The sequence below is a fragment of the Rhipicephalus microplus genome, chromosome 7 (assembly GCF_043290135.1).
Source record: "Rhipicephalus microplus isolate Deutch F79 chromosome 7, USDA_Rmic, whole genome shotgun sequence".
NCBI classification, from domain to species: Eukaryota; Metazoa; Arthropoda; class Arachnida; order Ixodida; family Ixodidae; genus Rhipicephalus; species Rhipicephalus microplus.
The window spans coordinates 61,906,024-61,917,095 of NC_134706.1; positions in this window are offsets into that span (position 1 = coordinate 61,906,024).

Here is an 11,072-nt window from a genome sequence, read left to right on the forward strand (position 1 = left end):
GTGGCTTGGAGCTGTTTTCTTACGAAACAAGTATTAGCAAGTGTTCAGCGTTTGCACTTCATTTTATTTTTTTAAGACTTACTTTCCAAATCGGCTCACGAAGTTCAAAAGGGCTCAATCTTTCATTCAAAATAAAACCGAAACACAGCAATAAACGAAGCCGCAAGTACCATTCGCCGCCCGCAAGTACGAAGGCTAGGCAAATGTGTGTGCTACCCATCATTCCCATGGTCGCTTTACGATCGCAGTGCCAGAGTGCCCTCTAGTTAATTTTAGGAAAGTCTATGGTGTTAGCACGTACAGTAACTCTGATCACATACAGCGCTGCTGCAACAACAATGATGATGTCTAAACAGTGAACCACGTGACAGCGAGGAGGCACAACCAGAGAGCCTTCCACGATTTCAATGCAAATACAGATGCCAAACGCAGGGCTGTTCGAAAGATATGAACGTGGCCAGACTTCATGCGCCCCAGGAACAGCACCACCATAAGCAGTCCCTCACACCCCAGGAACGAGGGGTGAGGCGTGTGCAGAAAACTCCGAATACAAAGTGCAATAAAGCTTCACTGGTGATCCCTTGTATCCCTTCCGGGTATGGGAACCCAAAATTATTTTGTCTATATTCTCATTTCCTCTTATTGTGTGAGTGTGTGTTCTGTAGTGTGTGCGTGTCTGTGTTTCTTTGTGAGTGCGTGCCAACAGCAAGAGTCCGCATTGTGATCCGTTGCTGTGCATAAGACCACATGAACTTTTCTTGTGATTATTACATCACAATGCGGCATGGATTCTTAAAGCACAATCTTATGGTTTCCGCTACAGCACCAATACCAAGAAAAACGAAAAGGACTAACAGTGACTAGTGTTCCCTAAATCATGAAGTCAGCTAGTGCCCCATTATGTAAGGCAGTATGTTGTGTCGGCCCTCTATACGGTGATGGTGCCTGTCCGCTCAACATATGTACACTGTCGTCCTTTATTGAAGGGAACACGCGAACGCGTGGCCTGTGCTCTGCGGCAGTGGCCTACAGCACCATCAACCGAGATCAAAATAAAACACGTTCGCTTTCAGCGACATCTGTTGGCAAAAAAATAAAAATAACGCATCATGGCCGGCATACAAGCGCTGCTAGATTGCACTCTCTCTCGGCTCACGCCTGCAGTTCATAGTCCACTACCAAAATATCAAACGTTGCGCGCGACCATGGCTCAAGCTGCAGTAATCACCCGATATCGCTCACCGCGCGAACGGTGAGGGAGTGTAATCCAGCAGTGCTGGTCTACCAGCCATAGCTCGTTATCTTGCTTGGCAACAGATGGCGCTGAAAACGAACGTTCTTTCTTCACTTGTCGGTTGATGGTGCTGTAGGCAGCCGCCGCGGAGCACAGGTCACGCGTTCGCGTGTCCCCTTTCATAAAGAACGACAGTGTAGTGTTGCGATACTGTAACCCTCATCTATATGCCGCATCCGAACCATTTGGTGACGCCGGATAATTTAGCCTGAAGTAGTCTGCCACTGTCCCATTGGCACGCTCAAGATGAGGTTCGCACGTCGGCTGCATGACCACATGATTTGATATGTGAAGTTTAACGTCCCAAAGCATGCCAGCGGTAAGTGGTAGATATAAATAGATTGCCGTTTTAACGTTAAAGCAGGTGCTTTTCTGTAGCGCAGTGGCCAATGGCACGCACTCACAGGCAAGAGGTCAGATTTTCGATTCCGCGCGGCGGAGATGGATCAATTTTTTTCTTGTGTTTTCTTCTATATATAGATACGCGTACATATACGGTAACTCCAGGTGGTCAAAATTTCCGGAGCCCTCCACTACGGCGTCTCTCATAATCAAATGGTGGTTTTGGGACGTCAAACCCCACAAATCAATCATCAGCGTACATATACGGTGATTTACGGTGGTCATGAACGCCGACTCCAGCGGCAATATCAAGCAGAGTGTGTCCTCACACTTGCTATCGCATTGAAAAACCACATAATACCCCCAAAGTGAATCATGATGAGTGGGGCGAAGCTCCGAAGGGTCTTATCGGTAAACCGTGAATCGCTTGTCCGCAGCTCTCGTCTGCCCATTTATCTGTCCGTCCGTCCGTCATCTGTCTGTCTGTCTGTCTGTCTGTCTGTCTGTCTGTCTGTCTGTCTGTCTGTTTGTCTGTCTGTCTTTCTGTCTGTGTGCCTGCCCATCCGTCCATCCATTCGTCGCCGTCCACCTGTACATCTATGTGTCAATGCTATTCGTCAGTGCTAAGTACTCCGCATGCGTTTCATGGTGGGCTCCAACCAAGGAAGTTACACGTTATGTTCGGAATAATTTGCGAACGCTTCAGAACAATGTACGAAGTCTGCTGCAGGAGATGCATAAGCTGTGTTTAGAAAATTTTTTCAACAATTCAGAGTACCTGGTACTCTACTATGGGAGTGATGAAAACGATCCCGAGGGCCACTGGGACACCAAAAGCGTAATTTAGAGAATTTAGCGTGTTTATAAAAAGTGGTTAACAATTTGTAGTACTTCATACTGTACCAGTTTGTATGAATTTTATTTTCAGATGTACCTTACATGACCTCTGTGTACACAAAAAATTTAAAATGTATTTAGAAAAAGAATTCGGCAGATCCCTCGTACCTGGGAATAAACTTTATGCGATTGAGCGGAGGGAAGGTGACCATGTTGCACTTTATCTTGTGAGTGACATGTCATCAAATGACGCTAAATATATGTACAAATATTGCACGCAGAGACATATGTTGAAGAGTTGCAGACGCTTATAGAACCAGTTTTCCACTTTCTCAGCGTTGTCGGCTAGAAATCTCTTCTAGCAACACAAGAAGCTGCTATTAGGCGCTGATGCTCGCGAAGATGCTGGCCCGTGACACTCCTATCTAAATAAATTTCAGCTCATGGCACCTCACCACTTTTGACGTTAACCTGACGTGACGGCTGTAAGAAAGGAGTACATATGTAATGTTTATAAAATTGAGTAGGCAGCACTGCAACCCCTATTGACGTTTCACGAAAGTTAGCGTCTATTTGTAAAGTTGTTCCAAGACCTGGCGTATATAGCTTTATGGTAGAATGCTTGACTGCCACGCAGAATGCTTGGGTTCGGTTCCTGCTGGGACCATGACATTTATTATTTGCGTTCATCGGGTGACGAACGCTGCCTATGTTTAGGTTATTCTTAGCACTGATATTTATTCTACGCCTTCGTTAGGTCGACGCTATGCCGATGCCGGGTATTGCTTAACGCTCACGCGTTAAAATTGCCAATCTGTGTTCTCGTCGTTCTTGGGTAGATGCTAAGTGTCGATCACCTGTGGCACATACCCGCTTACCAGCAGCACGTACCCGCCCGTGAGTACGTGCCACTGTCTGGCAGAAGGAGGAGGAAGCAACAAAAAGGGAGAAGGCAGGGAGGTTAACCAGAAAGACATCCGGTTGGCTACCCTACACTGGGGGATAAAGGAAGGCGACAAGAAAGACGAGAAAGAGGGAAGAGAGGGAAAAAAGGGGGTGGGGGGGAGACTGACAGTAATTTCACTGCAGCGTGTAGAACTCTACCGCATGTCAGAGGCGTTCACACAAGCCTGTCTTTCTCAGGAAACGCAGCAGGGCTTTCACTGCCTTGTGGGCTGTCGAGGCATGTGTACGTTGCTGTAATAGCACCTGCACAGAAAGAGGCCGATCATCCAGTCGCCGCATTGCGTTGGCAAGTACTTGTCTCTCTGAGGCAAATCGAGGACAATGACACAGCAGGTGTTCGATGTTTTCGTCGGTGCCGCAAACATCGCACGCCGCACTGTCAGTAATTCTGATTAACGTGGTATAAGCTTTCGTGAAAGCAACTCCCAGCTAAAGGCGATAGAGAAGCGAAGCTTCACGTCGATGTAGGCCGGGTGGAGGCCGGAGTTGTAGTGAAGGGTCGAGCTCGTGCAGTCGTGTACGTCGTATGCTTGGTGTGTTCCACTCAGTCAGTGTGAGACTGCGGGCCAGTTGACGAATCTGCCTCGCCGCATCCGCTCTTGAAAGCGGTATCGGAACGCTGTTCGCTTCTTTATGTGACGTGCGAGCAGCATGATCTGCAGAATCATTGCCGCCTATGCCACTATGCCCAGGTAACCACTGAAAGACGATGTCATGGCCTTTTTGTATTAACAGGTGGTGAAGTTTCACGGTTTGGTAGGTCAACTGGTCGTGGCATCCGCGTCGGAGAACTGATATCAGGCACTGTAACGCTGGTTTTGAGTCAGAAAACACAGCCCATTTACCTGGTCTTTCTTCTGAATTGATGTGTTCCAGTGCATTGCGCAGAGCCTCAAGTTCTGCCGTCGTCGAACTTGTCACATGTGAAGTCTTAAAACACCGAGTTATCCCTTGTGATGGTATAACCACTGCTCCACCTGAACTAGACGGCGTAGTAGAGCCATCCGTGTAAATGTGCACGTGGTTACTGTAGTTTTCTTCCAGTAGGGATAGACTCAGTTGTTTCAGGGCATGTGTCGGTAAGTCCGACTTTCTCCTCATTCCTGGAATCATTAAGTGAACTCATGGCCGGCTCAAGCTCCAAGGAGGAAGCAGTGGCTTTGATGCAGGTGCGTATGTCTCAGCAAACGATGAACGATGCTTGGAGACAATAGTGCCGTATGTCGTGCGGGGCCTGTCTGGCAGATAGTGTTGTACAACGTACGGGACAAGATTGGGACGTTATTCATGTCTTCACCAGTGCTTCATATTCGTCATACCATCTTACCCGCCCATGCTAATTTTGGTTCACGTCAAGTTAAGGGGGTGACCACGAGAGCACCCAAACGTAAGCGGCTAGATAGATAGATAGATAGATAGATAGATAGATAGATAGATAGATAGATAGATAGATAGATAGATAGATAGATAGATAGATAGATAGATAGATAGATAGATAGATAGATAGATAGATAGATAGATAGATAGATAGATAGATACGCTAAAAGTCACCGAGGTTCACCAAGAAATTCTTCGCATTTAAAATTGTTTAACGGTTTCGAGAACTTTGTACTCAACTATAAAAGGGCAGTGTGCCGTCTCTTGCTAACACCAACTGGTTTAAGAGAATTTTTTTCCGGATATATCTTACACAGCTTATGTGCACACAGAAAAAAGGACAATGGTGATCAATGCGTATGTACAATGCAGGCTGTTATATACAGCAAACGAACTTATAGCGTATGTAGTGACGTACAACGCAAAAATTGTACAACAAAGACAGGACATTCATGACATCGAGATGATTAAACTTAAATAAACAGTAAGGCTATATGAACAAACAAGGGGAGGTCATTCACAGTGCAGGGTGATGTTTTGCATTCACCTGTGAGGACAATTTGCTCTCGCGCTCAAGAACAATATTGCACAAAAAGAACACCAACTGATGGCCTGCGAGCAGTTACTGTGCTTAGAGTCACTTTAACGTGATCACGTTTAGCTTAAATAATCTTCAAAAGCCTTCGTGGTGGATCTGGCTGCGCGGCACAGTTACACTACGTATACAAACAGCCGTAATATTGTCACGGGGTCGTGACATGGCTGAAGGCAGGAGACTGGGTGGTCCGATCAAACTGTTTATTTGGGTGAACCTGTGCCCAGTAAACAGAAAACGGGTTACCAAAGCAGACCTGCTCTGATAGCGGTGAACAGAGTGTCGGCCGTCGATCAACTGACAAGCGGCAAAGCGCGTCGGCGTATAAACACTAGCGAGCGATCGAATATTCTGGCTTTATCACTAGCGGTGACGTAGGTTCCAGAATAATCTGTAATTTTCGCGAACTGAGCGTTATCTTAGCGAAATGATCTACTAGATTCCAGAAGCTTGCCCAATACTGCAGGCGCGGTTTGCATAGAAAATTACGTACAGTGTAATAGGGCGATAACAAAACTTGACGAAAGGAATGTGGCAATATAAACTTTATTGCACAGCGGGCTTGGAAAAAGAATAAAGTGTTTCATTTAATTCCTTTAACAAAACTACGCAATGAATATACCGACAATGATATTCTTTAAATTTGTGCCACAAATCGTTCATAAACCAGGAGGCAGGCTCAAGCAGAAGCATCACTGATAGCCTTCACACTCAAATGATAAATAAACTAAAGAATGAAGACCAGTTTACGTCATTTCATATGACACAACAAGTAGCGATTTTCAGGCTGCGAATTCGCTCACAGCGATAAAAAGGGCAGTTCGTTCTCGCCGCAGCCGTCCGCGGCGACCTTTCAACGTGTTGCGAATTTTCGCTTTGTTCACAGCGGCAGGAGCGATTTTTGGTCGGTACCCGTCGAAATAGGGCCGGGATGGCCAAGCCACCGTAATAGAGTCGACGCGTTTGTTTTGGTAAGCGCCGATGCTGAGCATTTTGGAATAAATTTAGATTGGAAAGTGTTCCTAAATGACGAAACAAGCGGGCCCCCTGTTACCGTTCACGAAAACTTCACGATATCATAATGCACAGAAACTTATACTGCATTTGTATGATTGATTGATTTGTGGGGTTTAACGTCCCAAAACCACTATATGATTATGAGAGACGCCGTAGTGGAGGGCTCCGGAAATTTTGACCACCTGGGGTTCTTTAACGTGCGCCCAAATCTGAGCACACGGGCCTACAACATTTCCGCCTCCATCGGAAATGCAGCCGCCGCAGCCGGGAATCGAACCCGCGACCTGCGGGTCAGCAGCCGAGTACCTTAGCCACTAGACCACCGCGGCGGGGCCTGCATTTGTACCATCTTCAGGTCAAAGAACAGGAAGCGAACAGGAAGAACGGAGAAAGCTGCAGCAAAACGACTCAATGCCACGCTCAAGTGCGGTGCATACTAATTTCAGGCACAATTCCTCATCGTAATCAGCCACTGCATGATCAATTGACACAAAATTTTTTGCAAGTGTTTAGCGGATACCACGCTTCTCAGAAGAATGACTAAAAACAGAATAACGAATTTCGGCCTACGACATTTTCTTATTATTAATATTGTAGTAGGCATTAAGCAAGTGTGTTTGGAGCAGTCATCCAATGAGTGTTTAGAAAAGGCTACGAAAGGTAACTCTTCTAGCTTTCGCTGTGACTGTGTGGCGCCTTTCGCGCTGCCCCGGCGTTTTTTTTTTGTCTTCTTTCTAAAAGGGTAATCTTAGTAAAAAACAGTGTCACATCAGGGAGTTACAATGAACAGGTTTGATACATTCGCATAGTGTTTGTTATGTCACGCAACGGCCAAGCACTTCTGCTCTCTTTTTTCCGGCACTCATCAGTGTGAGTAGCAGGTCTGCAGTACGTTTGCCCAATATTTTTGGGCACCTATTTAGACGCCGTAAATATAATTATGGCAGTGGCCAATGAAGGTGGCGTCATTTATTAGGTTCTACGTTTTTGGACACCTATTTAGCCCGATTTGTGCAGCTGGATTGCCTAGCATACTTCCTAACGTCTGAGCGCCATAGACGAACAAGTGCCCAAAATCTGTCTGCTTTGCCATGGCTCAAGCACCTTGATGTAGCAAAGCGAAAAAACATCGCCGATCTCGGAAGACATTGAAATAGGGCACGCTTGGTCACACGATTGTATGTTGCGGCGTAAATATTCAGTTGCTTGAACTCAAAAATTGTTTTATCTGAACCTACTTCTGCACTGGTAAAAAGCTTTCTGTTTCGGCAGTTTCAGCGAAAATTATTCTTGGTCATGACCTTTCAAAACATAATTTGCTGCTGCTTTGTCATTCTCATACAGTATTCTGCTTGAAGATGTTAACCTAAATGTCGACTGTAAGCTCTGAAGGAGTACCAATGGCCTCGTTAATTTCTCGATACTTGACGCAAAACTACCCGTAAAAAATTCACGGGTGGCTACTTCAACGTGCACTTTCAACTGCATCCCAAAATATACCTAACTAGAGACGCTGTCTGGGTTCTTGAAACCACCGGGCTGCGAAACACCGAGGACGTTTAAGAACACAAAGCCTTCCGCTGCCATGTAGATAACATGCCCAAAAAAGCCGTCAAGCGTCTCCAACCGATGGCATTAGAAGCAATGAAAAACTGCTCGCTGTTTCCCTCATTTTACACTGACTCTAAACGATCGAAAACTCAAAAAGGTATTCGGAAGCAGATATACAGATATAAAGCAAGCGAAGGTGGAAAATCGAGTAGTTTCAGTTTCAGTTTCAGTTTCAGTTTTATTGAGCATTTTCTTCACAGAGTTGCGAAAAAGAAAACGCAAGGATAGGAGCAAAAAGCTGCTATATTAGCAGCTTGACGAGGCTCCTACCCCTTTTTACTTGGCATTACAAAATCAGCAGAGCACAAAACATAAAAAAACAATTTGACGTCGATTTTCAAAACTTCAATAAATAAAAAGAAAATGCATCAAAATTACATCAGTTTCAGGTTTACATAAAATAAGCAAACCACATAGAGAGAAAAACAACAAAAAACAAAAGAAAACAGCGTGCGGCCAATCATGAAACAATGCACACGTTGCTAAACGGCTACCAAAGTATTACAAAATGATTATACAACGTTTACAACACTGGGTATGCGAAAAGCACGAGTTTTAATGCACAAGGGAAACACTGACGAGTGAAATGTTGTATGTTTTACTCGTAAAAAAAGCAACGAAAAAAAAATGTCAAAGAAAGCAAACATTATACGATGCCATGTTACACAAGCACTATTATAGGGCGTTTCTTTTACATATAGTACTGTAGCCGGACAACTAGAAGATGCTAAACTACACGGCACCATTTTGGATGAGAAGGTTCTTAAGTTGTTTTTTATGTATATTAAAGATGTCGATGCTTTTATTTTCAAACAAGTTAAAACAAGCTGGAATACAGTGTTCAAGTCTTCTCAAACCGTGATTAGTTCCCGAATAAGGAACAAACCAGGAAGGCCTTTTCCGAATGTCATAATAGGATTGTGTATTTTTCCTGAGGTTACACAGTTTAAGAAAACAAACATTGTTTGATAGCAAGCTTTGTTTGTATTTCATAATAAGGTTGAAACTGTGTATGTGATCGATCGGTAAAATCTTATATTCTCTGAATAAATGACTTGTATGTGCGTCGTATGGTACGTTTGCAATATGACGAATCGCTTTTTTCTGCAGTAAAAATATTTTGTTCCGATTTGCTTTAGATGTATCTGCCCACACTAGTAGTCAGTAAAGGTACCTAAAATGTAGCATGGTTAAGCCTATGGCTCAAGGTCCCGTTCCCAGAATGCATTACTTATAATGTAAGGACAAGACATTGCTCATGCGCAGGAAAGAAAGGTGTTCAATATAGAAGAAAACGACTGCCGAATGTAGGGCCTAAGTACCATATTTATGAACACTACGTCGACGGAGCTATCATGACGCTTCTCTCATTTCTTTATATTGTGACGAAGGAACGCGTTTATTTACAGGAAATGGTTGAGATCGGTACAGCTCAGAGCCAGAAAACCGGCGACCGAGCTGCTCGTGAGCCAGACCGCTTCCACCTCTTCCTCTTCATGCGCCCATCGAGGTGTGTCATTTCCCCCGTTCGCAGACGATGCCCACTGGGCGAGTCAATAGGAAGGTTGGTGGTGATATGGCTTGAGGCGCGCGACGTGTGTCAGCTGTGTCTTGCTAGAGCGCCGACCATTGCTTGTGACGCCGGAGATGACGTATGTGACGTCACTGAGACGGTCAATGACTACAAATGGTCCGGAGTAGTGGGCCAGAAACTTTTGGCATAAACCACGTTTGCGGACAGGTGTCCACAACCACACCAGGTCACCCTTTGTGTAGGCAACGGAGTGATGGTGGGCGTCGTACCGGGTCTTGGAGCGCTGTTGAGATGCAATGGTTCGAAGGCGTGCGACGCGACGGGCTTCTTCAGCGCGGCATAGTGACTCGGCAACCGATGTTTCCACATCTAACGTAAAAGGCAGAATGGTGTCGAGGCAACTGCGGGGGGAGCGGGCGTAGAGCAGGAAAAAGGGCGCGTACCCTGTTGTCTCGTGTTTCGCGGTGTTGTAGGCGTATGTGATATAGGGCAGTACTTCGTCCCAGTTTTTGTGCTTGGCATCAACATAAATTGACAACATGTTCGTTAGCGTCCTGTTGGTCCGCTCTACGAGGCCATTCGTCTGGGGGTGATACGGGGTTGCGTGGCGGAATTGGCTGGCAGACAGGCGTAGGATCTCTTCAACGACGTCAGCGACGAACTGACGTCCCCGGTCGCTAATGACGACTCGTGGAGGGCCATGACGGAGAATGATATGCCGAAGCATAAACTGCGACACGTGAAAGGCTGTTGCAGTAGGTATAGCCGCAGTTTCTGCGTAGCGCGTCAGGTGGTCGACGCACACGATGACCCATCGATTGGCACTGGCTGAACGCGGAAACGGACCTAGAAGGTCGACACCAACAATCTCGAAGGGAGAGCTAGGAGGTGGTACGGGATGGAGAAGTCCGGGTGATGTAGTCGTGGGACGCTTGTGACGTTGACATTGTTCGCAACCCGCTACGTATTTTTCTGTGTCGCGTCGCATCTTGGGCCAGTAAAACCTTTGCTGGATGCGATGAAACGTTCTGGCGAAGCCCATGTGCCCACTGGTTGCGTTGTCATGGCAGAACCGAAAAATTTGGGGACGTAGAGTGCGTGGAACTACCAGAAGCAGACGGGCGCCTTGGCCAGAATAATTCTTCTTGTAAAGGACGGCGTCATGGACTACAAAAGAGCTTGAACTGGCCGGGTCATTCGCGGAGGCAAACAGGTGATCTAAGCAATGATCCTCGTGCTGTGCTGTCCGGAAAGCCGCGATGTCAGGAAAATGAGAGTCAATAGCTGTGATAAAATCGTCAAAATTATCAGCTTCACACTCGGTCGTTGGTAGAGGAAGCCGTGACAGGCAGTCAGCGTCTGCGTGGCGATTACCGCTCTTGTAGCGGACCGTGAAGTCAAATTCTTGTAACCGTATGGCCCATCGCGCAAGTCGACCAGATGGATCACGTAGGCTCACCAACCAGCAAAGAGAGTGATGATCTGTGATAACTGAGAAA